The sequence below is a fragment of the Bombus bifarius genome, unplaced genomic scaffold (assembly GCF_011952205.1).
Source record: "Bombus bifarius isolate JDL3187 unplaced genomic scaffold, Bbif_JDL3187 scf7180000009245, whole genome shotgun sequence".
In the NCBI taxonomy this organism is placed as follows: domain Eukaryota; kingdom Metazoa; phylum Arthropoda; class Insecta; order Hymenoptera; family Apidae; genus Bombus; species Bombus bifarius.
In genome coordinates, this window is record NW_022884991.1 from 75,826 (window position 1) to 85,690 (window position 9,865).

At 36.2% G+C, this 9,865-nt stretch overlaps 1 pseudogene; it reads left to right on the forward strand.

Annotated features, from left to right (window-relative positions):
* LOC117214890 lies at nt 1-1,254 on the forward strand (annotated as a pseudogene).
* Nucleotides 1,255-9,865: the final 8,611 nt, after the last annotated feature.

Genomic DNA, 9,865 nt, shown 5'->3' on the forward strand with positions numbered 1-9,865 from the left:
ATGCGCATTCTTCAGACCAACTTGGAACTGTCCAGACGATCGCAAGACCTGCTCTACCAAACCATTCCGGAAAGCACTGTAGCGGCACGTGAGCAGGACAAGTCAAATCCTGTTGTTGTTTTGCTTCGGAGTATCAAGACCGTTAGGTCACAAGTATTGTAAGGAGTAATGAACTCCGCTACTTACAACCGTCAAACGCAGTCGAGTTCAAATTTTCCGGCTGTCCCCTGACCAGTATAAATAAGCAGACGCAATCACGAGCGTGAGAGTTCATCGAACAGAGTCGAAGCATTTTGACGCTTAAACAGGCATCGCACAGATCTACGAAGTTTCTCTGAGTGTTTCACGGGTATTTATTCCGTGACACAAAATTATACCAGCGGACTCGTAATTTGTCTGTAATTAACTATTTGATTGAAGATATATTTAACGAATTGCGACGGCAATAATTCGTCTACGTTATTTCGCTACATCAAAACAGATCTATCCTCCACATTGGTGACCCCGAGGTGATCTGAGTGATAGAAATAATCGGGAGAGTGCCGACAAGACTTCGAACTACGCGAGTATTAGAGTGTTCGAGATGACGACTACCGACAAGAATGAGCTCGCTAACGTGGACGCGGTAAACGCTCAGCTCCGCATACCACCGTCCTGGGCGGACGATGTAGAGCTATGGTTTAATGTGTTGGAGGCACAGTTCAAAGACGCCCAGATTACGAGCGAGGAGGCCAAATATAATGCTGCCATCTCGAATATCGATAAACCTCATGTCCGACTCATCCGCGACATCTTAGTCAATCCACCGGAGAGCGAGCAGTACGAATACCTCAAAAAGGAACTCATTAAGAGCTGGGCGAGTCAGACGCCCGACGCCTACGCAAAATAATAGAGAACGAACTACTAGGCGACAGGACGCCTTCTCAATTTTATCGGGACCAGAAAAGCCTCGCCACCCCTGCAACATCGGACGAACTCATCCTAACTCTCTGGGAAGGCCGACTCCCGGTGCACGTGCAGCGCGCGCGCACGCTGACTTCTTTCTCTCGCAACGCGCTGTATATGGACGTTTCGTGTTCTAAGTGAATCCGTCAAGCCAAGAAGACGAGTTATCGAGCTCCAGTTCGACCTCTAACTCGTCTACGAAACCACTATGTTGACTCGTCGACGCTCGACACCTTTATGTGTTTAAAGATCGACATGGAAATTGGAATTCACCATCTCATGATGCAATTTGGTGACTTCTGTATGTGAAACGGAGCTATCGAATTCCAGCCCATGCTTGTCTACGCATCCACTTTGTTATTATGTCGTTATAGATGTTTAACGTCTTTATGCGTTTAAACAACTACAGAAAAATTCGAATTTCGAACGTTGGAAAAATTCGAACGTTGGAGATTCTAGTATGTGGAAAGAAGGATCGTCGTGGAATAAGTAACGAATAAAAATGTGCAGAGATCATTTAATTGAAATCATTTTCATTTAAATTTTTGGTTGTAGTAATGCAGAGAAAAAAAGTAAATATTGTTTTAATATAGGGGGAAAGTATTTGTAGAGTGCTAGCAATATTTTTAGTAGTTTTAGTTTTATCTATTTGTGGAACGCTTTTATTAGTACTAGTATGTCGTGTTTCGTTTTTCTTTTAATAAGGATATCACTTTTCACGTGTATGAAATCTTATGTGAGTCGGTTTAATCGCTCCGCGTGAGGTGATAAATGCATTCTCATCGAAATGTTATCCTAACGTTATCAAATCGAAGGTCGAACGCGAAATCTAGCGCGTAGTCAAGTTATCTTCGATCAAGGAACTTGAAACGAAAGTCTGACATTCTATGATCGTATTGGATTTTAATTAATGTTCGCTAATGGAATTTCTGTATTTATTACCAAATCGTATTTTGATATACCAGAATTATGAAAACTATATAGAACGATGCAAGAATTACACTGTTATGTAGACTAAAAATTATGTAAGAATAATTAGCTGTCCTGTTTAGGTTATACGATTCTTTCATCTCAATATCGATCTTTTTTACTTTCCTCCGACCTAAACTATAGTACTTCTCATTCCCCCCTTTCACGATGAAGTTTTTATAATGGGAAGTTACTCGAATTAATAAAACACTCCATTTACAAGAATTATTTCGAAAATGTAAACTATCGTTGAATCGAATCGATTTAATATATAGTGTATAGCGTACAATAATCTTGTTATGCCAGAGTTTATAGTTTCTTGCTAGTTCATATATATATATTTATTTATTTATTTTTGTTCGTGACAAGAGAGTATAGGCAATTAGAGGGATCAGTAATAGCATATATAGATATTTAGTATAGGAGAGATAAAGAACAAAGGAGTAAAAATAGGGCTGTAGACTGATGAAGAAATTGGAAAAGAAGAAGAAGGACAGTGCGAAGATAAAGTGCGTAGCTAATTAACTAGGTAAATTAGATGAAAAGGTAAAGATTTGTGCAATAAATAATAGATAGACGTATACACATAATGGTTAGTATTTGGATAACGTTCGAATACGTTAGATTGAATAGACAATAGCAAAATAATAAAATAGCAAAATAGCAAAATAGCAAAATAAATGTAATAGCAAGATAAGGGTAAAATGAGGTTGTGCATTAAGATAAGCAGTAAAGAAAATAATTAGAAAACGAGTTCATCTTACGACATATGGTGTACAATCAAAGTTATACAACTTTCTCAAACAATTTAATAATGCTTTCTGTTCTACAAAATGTATGTTACTAATAATTCTTTACTGAAATTGTATCGTATCGCATCGCATCGTATCGCATCGCATCGCATCGTATCGTATCGTATCGTATCGTATCGTATCGTATCGTATCGTATCGTATCGTATTGTATAGTATTTCCTTATTACATCGAGGCTTGCGCATATTACAATCAATCATTTTTGAGTATGTACACGAGCACGCTGGATGTATTTTGTTTCTGCTTTAATTTATTCCTTGAAGCTAAATCAATCTTCGTATAATAAATTAAGAAGAATTCGTACAGTAAATTCATTCTTCTTATATTCTTTATCGAAATAATGAACTAAATTGAGAAAGACAAAGGAAAACGGTTGAGAGAATAGGGAGAAGAAGTAGAAGAACACGAGAAAATCACTGACTCGAGGCTGGCTGTTACAGAAAAAAGGAAACGGGATCGAATGAATGGGGCGTTAGCCTATAGCGGTATACGTGAGAATAGCGAACACAATCAGTAATGACGTTATTGATACAAATTTTAGCACCGACATACTTTCTTCTATATCTATCATGTCGCTTGTCATTTTTCAAAAATAATACAAGGTCGTTAACCTGAGTAAAGCATTGCGAAGATTTCAATTAGATGTCGCCGTTTGTTAAAAAGTTATTGTCACATTGAAAAGTTTATATTACAATTATTTGATATTTCGATACAGTAGGATCAATATACATATATACATATATACATTGATTATTATAATTGAATATAATAATATTATACTTTATCATATATATGATAACAGTGATGCAAATCGAATTTTAAGTTAATCAAGAATCAGCTTGTATTTCAATGTAAATAATGTGCGAAAAATGATGTACTTTCGTTTAAACATTTTTTAAATAATAAGTTTTTAACGAACGGCGACACTCGAACAAAAGCTTTGTAACACTGCTCGGGTTGATGACCTTGACGACATGTCAAAGAATCATGGACATGTTTTGCGAACATTTACCAATAATAATGATAAAAATTCGCTGCATTTATTTATATATCTATTATATATTTATATCTACCTAAGGTAGATAATTGCTTTACTAAGATTACAGGAATTACGGTTGTTTACGTACTACTGCCCATTTCGGAATTAGCCACGTTCGAGCATAGAATCATTGACAAATTTTCAAAGCCGATTTTCTCGAGAACGAAGCGTCACATAAGAAAACTTGTATTCTATATGTCCTTCTTATTTCTGCATAAAGAATCGCCTCGTGTTATTATCAATTATTATTAATCACGTTATTCGGCCGAATCCTCTGTCGTATATACATATATGTATGTATTTACATGTGACATGTGAAAATAAGAAAAATGTTAAAAATTTAAAATAAGAAAAATAAATTAGTCGTGGAATTTGTAACATGTGAATAAATGTCTAGCGAAATGAACTAGTAAATTGAAAGCAATCGTATTAATCGTATCGTTTGCATTTTCAATTGTTCAGATTAAATGTAAAATCATATAGGAAATCCAATAATAACGTCTATAAGTTGTCAAATGTTGCTCATCCACGATGTTTCACGCTGCGTATCTGAAATTTCATGGAAACGCGTATTGCTATCAGACATTCCGATTTTGCAATCGCCTCTTCCAAAGCCTGCAAATCACTTTCGAGGTCATCTCGCGGATTTGCAATGAACGAACGGTACGTATTTCCTAACCTAGAAAAATATTCTGTAAACACTCGGTCGATTAAAATTTCTTCCTCCGAAACTTCAAATTCTGGATACTAGATAGATGGGAAAAAAATAAAAATGTAATGGCAACTATTACGCGATACAGATACACGGTAGAGATAGCCTAGCCTCGTTGTATGTATCTCGTGTTAACGTAACCTTTAAGCACCGACTTGAGAATATGGCAATGCAAGATAAAAGTAGAGTTACCGTTGGAAACATTACGAAAGTCATTTTCATTAAGAAGTTTCATACGATTCTTGTATCTACCTCTATATCTTAAAGTTTTAAGGTAACGAGTAGTTTCTCCGTTAATAGAATAGAAAATACAAGATACAGGTAAAATCTATCGACAGTGGCGGCGACGGGTCTGTCCACGACAGTGGTAATCGCAACTCGAGATTGCGCAAGTTCCTTCTCGATCTTATCACGACCGCAAACTATATACTGTACATGTGTATACATTACACGTGCAATACGTATACGAATACGCGTACGCATACACGGACTGTCATGACAATATGTACAAATACATATGATCTACATACGTATGCGCGTATGTATGCACGTACAAGTAAACGAACGAACTAAGTAAATGTTATAAAGACTATGTTAAAGAGAAATTGGCATTAACAGAGAATGTTTTTTAAAATTATAACGTAACGTAGGATTGGATAAAATTTGGTAGGTATTTTCGGCGAGTATCAAAAAGGAGTGAGCAAACATTTTGTTATAAAGAGATTAAATGTTAAAATGTAAAATTAAATGTTGAAATAATTATTAAATGGTAAATGAATGGAATTTCGAAGAAAAATTAAATTGTCAAATATTTATTTTAGATTAAGTCAATGTTTATAAGCCACCTTGTACAATTAAGGTTATTAAGAATATGTTAAACTTTTAAAACAACTCGACTCCTATTGTGATACACAGCTTATCCATTATACATTCTAAACGCACCTATCAACGCACATTTAAATACAACTAATTCGTAAATAATGATTTCTGATATAATTTGTTTGGTTTTAAAAAGCAATAGAAATACAAAGAAAAATAAGAAACAAAGACATCTATATTCGTATTATCCAAATATAAAGAGTCAATATATTGAAATTATTATGGAAAAGTTGATATCTTTTGTTTGGCTGAAAAATAGTTGTTGACAATACCGATATTACATATTATCTAGTCTCTGCGCATGCATGCATACGTTTTAAAGTTAATTATTTGAATAATTTCCTTCTAGTTGGAAATCTAGTTGGAAGAAAAATTTGCAAATGCCGTTACCGTTTGGTCAACGTAATAAAACGTAATAAAACGTAATAAAAATGATTAAAGTTCGTTATTATAATATCGAAATGTACAGGTTGTTTTGCAAAATTTTCTTATTAAAACTGAATATTATTTACATATAGAATATATACATACTATATAATATCGAAACGAATATTTCTTAATTAATCTTGGCCCTGTTTGTTTAAACGGTATTCGATATTTTTGTGAAAACGACGTAATTCCAGATACAGCTAACTTGAACGATGAGAAAGCGTGAAATACTTTAGATTCAAATATATAGCACAGCTGATATTTCAGAGTATTTGTCTTTGTTTATTTTGCGATTTTATCAGAGGTAGAAGGAGTATTGAGGTAGAAGGAGACATCCGAATATATGTTTGCCCCGACGCACACAGGGATATGAAAACGGTAACGCGATATGACAATGTCGATATAGAATGCAGTTTATGCAGTGGGAATAGGTATGCGCGCATACGTGCAATGTGCGCATTACGAAGACAAATCCGTGTCGCGCGAATGGCTTTCGTCGGGTATACGTAGTCGCACACGACACGTACATGAAAAGAGAAAAAGAGAAAAATAGAGATAGGGAGAAGGAGCGTGTACTGGAAACTCCCTGGATCCTTGAGACGCGGATAGGCCTAGTGAGACTTATGAATATTGATGAACCTTTCCCGACGTACTTACTGGCCCGACCGCACCTCGATCATTTGTTGCTACTCGACGGCAATCTTCCTCTTTTCTTCCTCCTATTTGTTTTCACAAAGTAAGTTTTTCGAGCATGCCGCGTACTTATTGCTAGCTACACTTATTCCTCCGCTCATCTACTTTCTTATCCAATCGACTTACGACGATTGTAAACGTACCGCCCCGTGTATTATAAATATTGCCAACAGAGAAGCGTTAAATACGAACGTGCTTCGGTTGCACACGATGATCGTTAATACGAATCCCTTTTAAATCTGTTCGTTTCCCATTGCCAATTTGCTATTAGCATTTAAATGTTTTTGGTGAAAATAAATTAGCCTGAATGATTTTTTAAATTAATCAACCTAACCCCAAGGGGTTCTGGAGGACAATTCTTCGATCTCATCTATATGACGATGAACGATGCGTTTGGAAATATGCAGGATAATAAATCTGTATTTTTGATTCAGCAGATACGCGACTGTAAATGCAATTAGGCGGTGATGTGGACAAGTCGAGGGGAAAGTAACGCAGAAACGCAACATTCCTTTACGTTCCAGTAGAAACGTAAGATACGCGACGATATAATTAGTTTTTATTTATTTTGGGGTTAGGTTGACAGGACTTGACAGGATTGGACAGGATTTGACAGCATTTGACAGCATTTGACAGCATTTGACAGCATTTGACAGCATTTGACAGCATTTGACAACATTTGACAGCATTTGACAGCATTTGACAGCATTTGACAGCATTTGACAGGATTTGCCAACATTTGACAGGATTTGCCAACATTTGACAACATTTGACAACATTTGACAACATTTGACAGGATTTGCCAACATTTGACAGCATTTGACAACATTTGACAGCATTTGACAGCATTTGACAGCATTTGACAGCATTTGACAACATTTGACAGGATTTGCCAACATTTGACAGGATTTGCCAACATTTGACAGGATTTGCCAACATTTGACAACATTTGACAACATTTGACAGCATTTGACAGGATTTGCCAACATTTGACAGCATTTGACAACATTTGACAGCATTTGACAGCATTTGACAGCATTTGACAGCATTTGACAGCATCATTTGACAGCATTTGACAGCATTTGACAGACATTTGACAGACAGCCTTTGACAGCATTTGACAGCATTTGACAGGATTTTACAGGACGCGTGATATAACCTGGAAAAGAAAATTGCGAATCGAAATATTATGATTTACATTTACTTATTTCTATATGAAATAACTTTTTTGTCCAGTTGTAACTCGCGTCTTGCCACACCCTATATATATTTTATATATACATCGGATTTTCCTTTTAAATAAATCATACAACAATAGGGTAGAGGCTGCGAATGTTACGCTATCTGTATATAATGGGAATCATGGGAAGGCGATCTAACTAAGCTATTAGGCGCCGCTACCGATCGTTTTCTATCGGCATCGGCGGTGTGAATTTTTCCGAAGCGCGAAACCAATTGGACGCGATCTCGTTGAGCCAGGCGAAAACAAAATGCGGTACTGTACTTACACGAGACGACGGTAGCTGGCTATTGCAGCCGATGCCAAAGCGAACCGGTTTCCCGATGCTGCTGAAAAATGCTTCTCGACCGGCTATAATAATTTTAATTGACACTCAGACCAGACCGCTGAGTATCCTCGATCGGCATGCATGTACATATAACCTCGTATAAAGTGTCGTATCCAGCAAATGAAAAATGGGCATTGTTCGTATTTTTATGTAACCTTGGTCGTCTTATCTAGAACGTTTTTATTTTTTTCCACCGCTTTCGATCGCTCGCCGATCAACTATCGTAGAATATATCGTAATACAAGATCGATCGCGAAAGCAACGTATTTGAAATTCACGTTGATTATAATTTTTCTTAAAATGATCTTTAGCTGTGAAAGATAAATCCTATCGAATATGTTACATTTTGGCTCGATCGCGGATAACAGTTTTATCTTTAGCGCTGTACAACGCCGACAATATATTAATTATAAAAATCTTGATTGTAGCAAGTATTTTGAAATTTGTTTGGTATTTCGATTTCGATTTCGATTAATCGTCGTCCGTAAGTAAAAGGAGAAATCGGAGAATGCTGAGAATGGGTAAAATAAGAGAAAAGAGGAAAAAGAAGAAACGAGAAAACGAGAAAACGAGAAAACGAGAAAACGAGAAAAAGGTATATGCGATTAAGGTTAGAAGGCGCGTTCATAAGCGCGCAGCCATGGAAAATATTCCTGTGAAGTTGTTACGTAGGAACGTATGCGCGTTCAACGAGATATTAATCGTGCACGTATGTATATGCAGTTAGGCCTACTCGAGCTGACTGGCCCGGGTGAAAGGAAAACCCGCGCCTACCTTGCAAGTGAAACACAGAGAGGGGGCAGAGAGATTCCACGTCGAATCTAGTACTTTTTGTACTTACGTGGAACGCGATTGCAAGGAAAGCTTCTATGAAATACCTTAGTATGCTCATTGTGTAACGTACAGTCTTTGTAAACGTGCAATTATCGCACGTTATCGTTCGGTAGAAGCAGCAAGACAATCGATCGTATGAAATTTTTCGACTCGCTCGCATGTTTCTCCTTGCTCGCAGCTTTAGCGTGTACTTTCTAAGTTGAGTAAAAGTGTTTCTTCTATCGTATTTAATTCTTCTATCGTATTCATTATTAAATAATTCGATTGTTAAAACGTCTGCTATAATTTTAAATATAAATGTTAGTTTCTCACTAAACTATCGACTCAAATATCGACTAGGCTATAAATTTATAAAATGTTGTTTCCTAGCAACCGAGTCTAGCGATTCTCTCGTAGTAAGTCTCTCGGTAACTTTACCATACAATCTGATAAAGTAACTTTAATTTAGATACGCCGATATTTTGTTATTTTGACGTAACAGAAAAATACGTAGGTGAATTAGAAAAAGGATTACATAGGATTACAAAAGATTGCATTGTGCGATACCGTTTGTACCGACATTTGCTTAAAGAAGCGTACGTTTCGAATACGTCAATTCTTTTTACTTTGACATGGCAGAAAAAAATATGTGAAAAAAGTTATATGCGTTCTGTGTACGTAATTTTTGTATTAATTTTTTTATTCATTTTTGTATTCATTTTTGTTCACGGGACGAACGCATTCGTTCGTTTTATATAAATTTGAGTTTGACAGTTTGTCTGATTTATGCACTTCGTAACTCGTTGCGCACGTATATCCTTCTTTGATGTCCGTTTAGAGAGGGAGATATTACGTCGCCGATACGCATTTCCGCGAAACATGGCGTTTTTTTTGGTAATTAAAATTTGTCTCTTGGACCCAACCAATTAATCCGATAGTTTTTAACGATTATAAGAGAATCAATGTTAATAATAAGTTGCATTTGTTGCAAATGTTAATAATAAGTA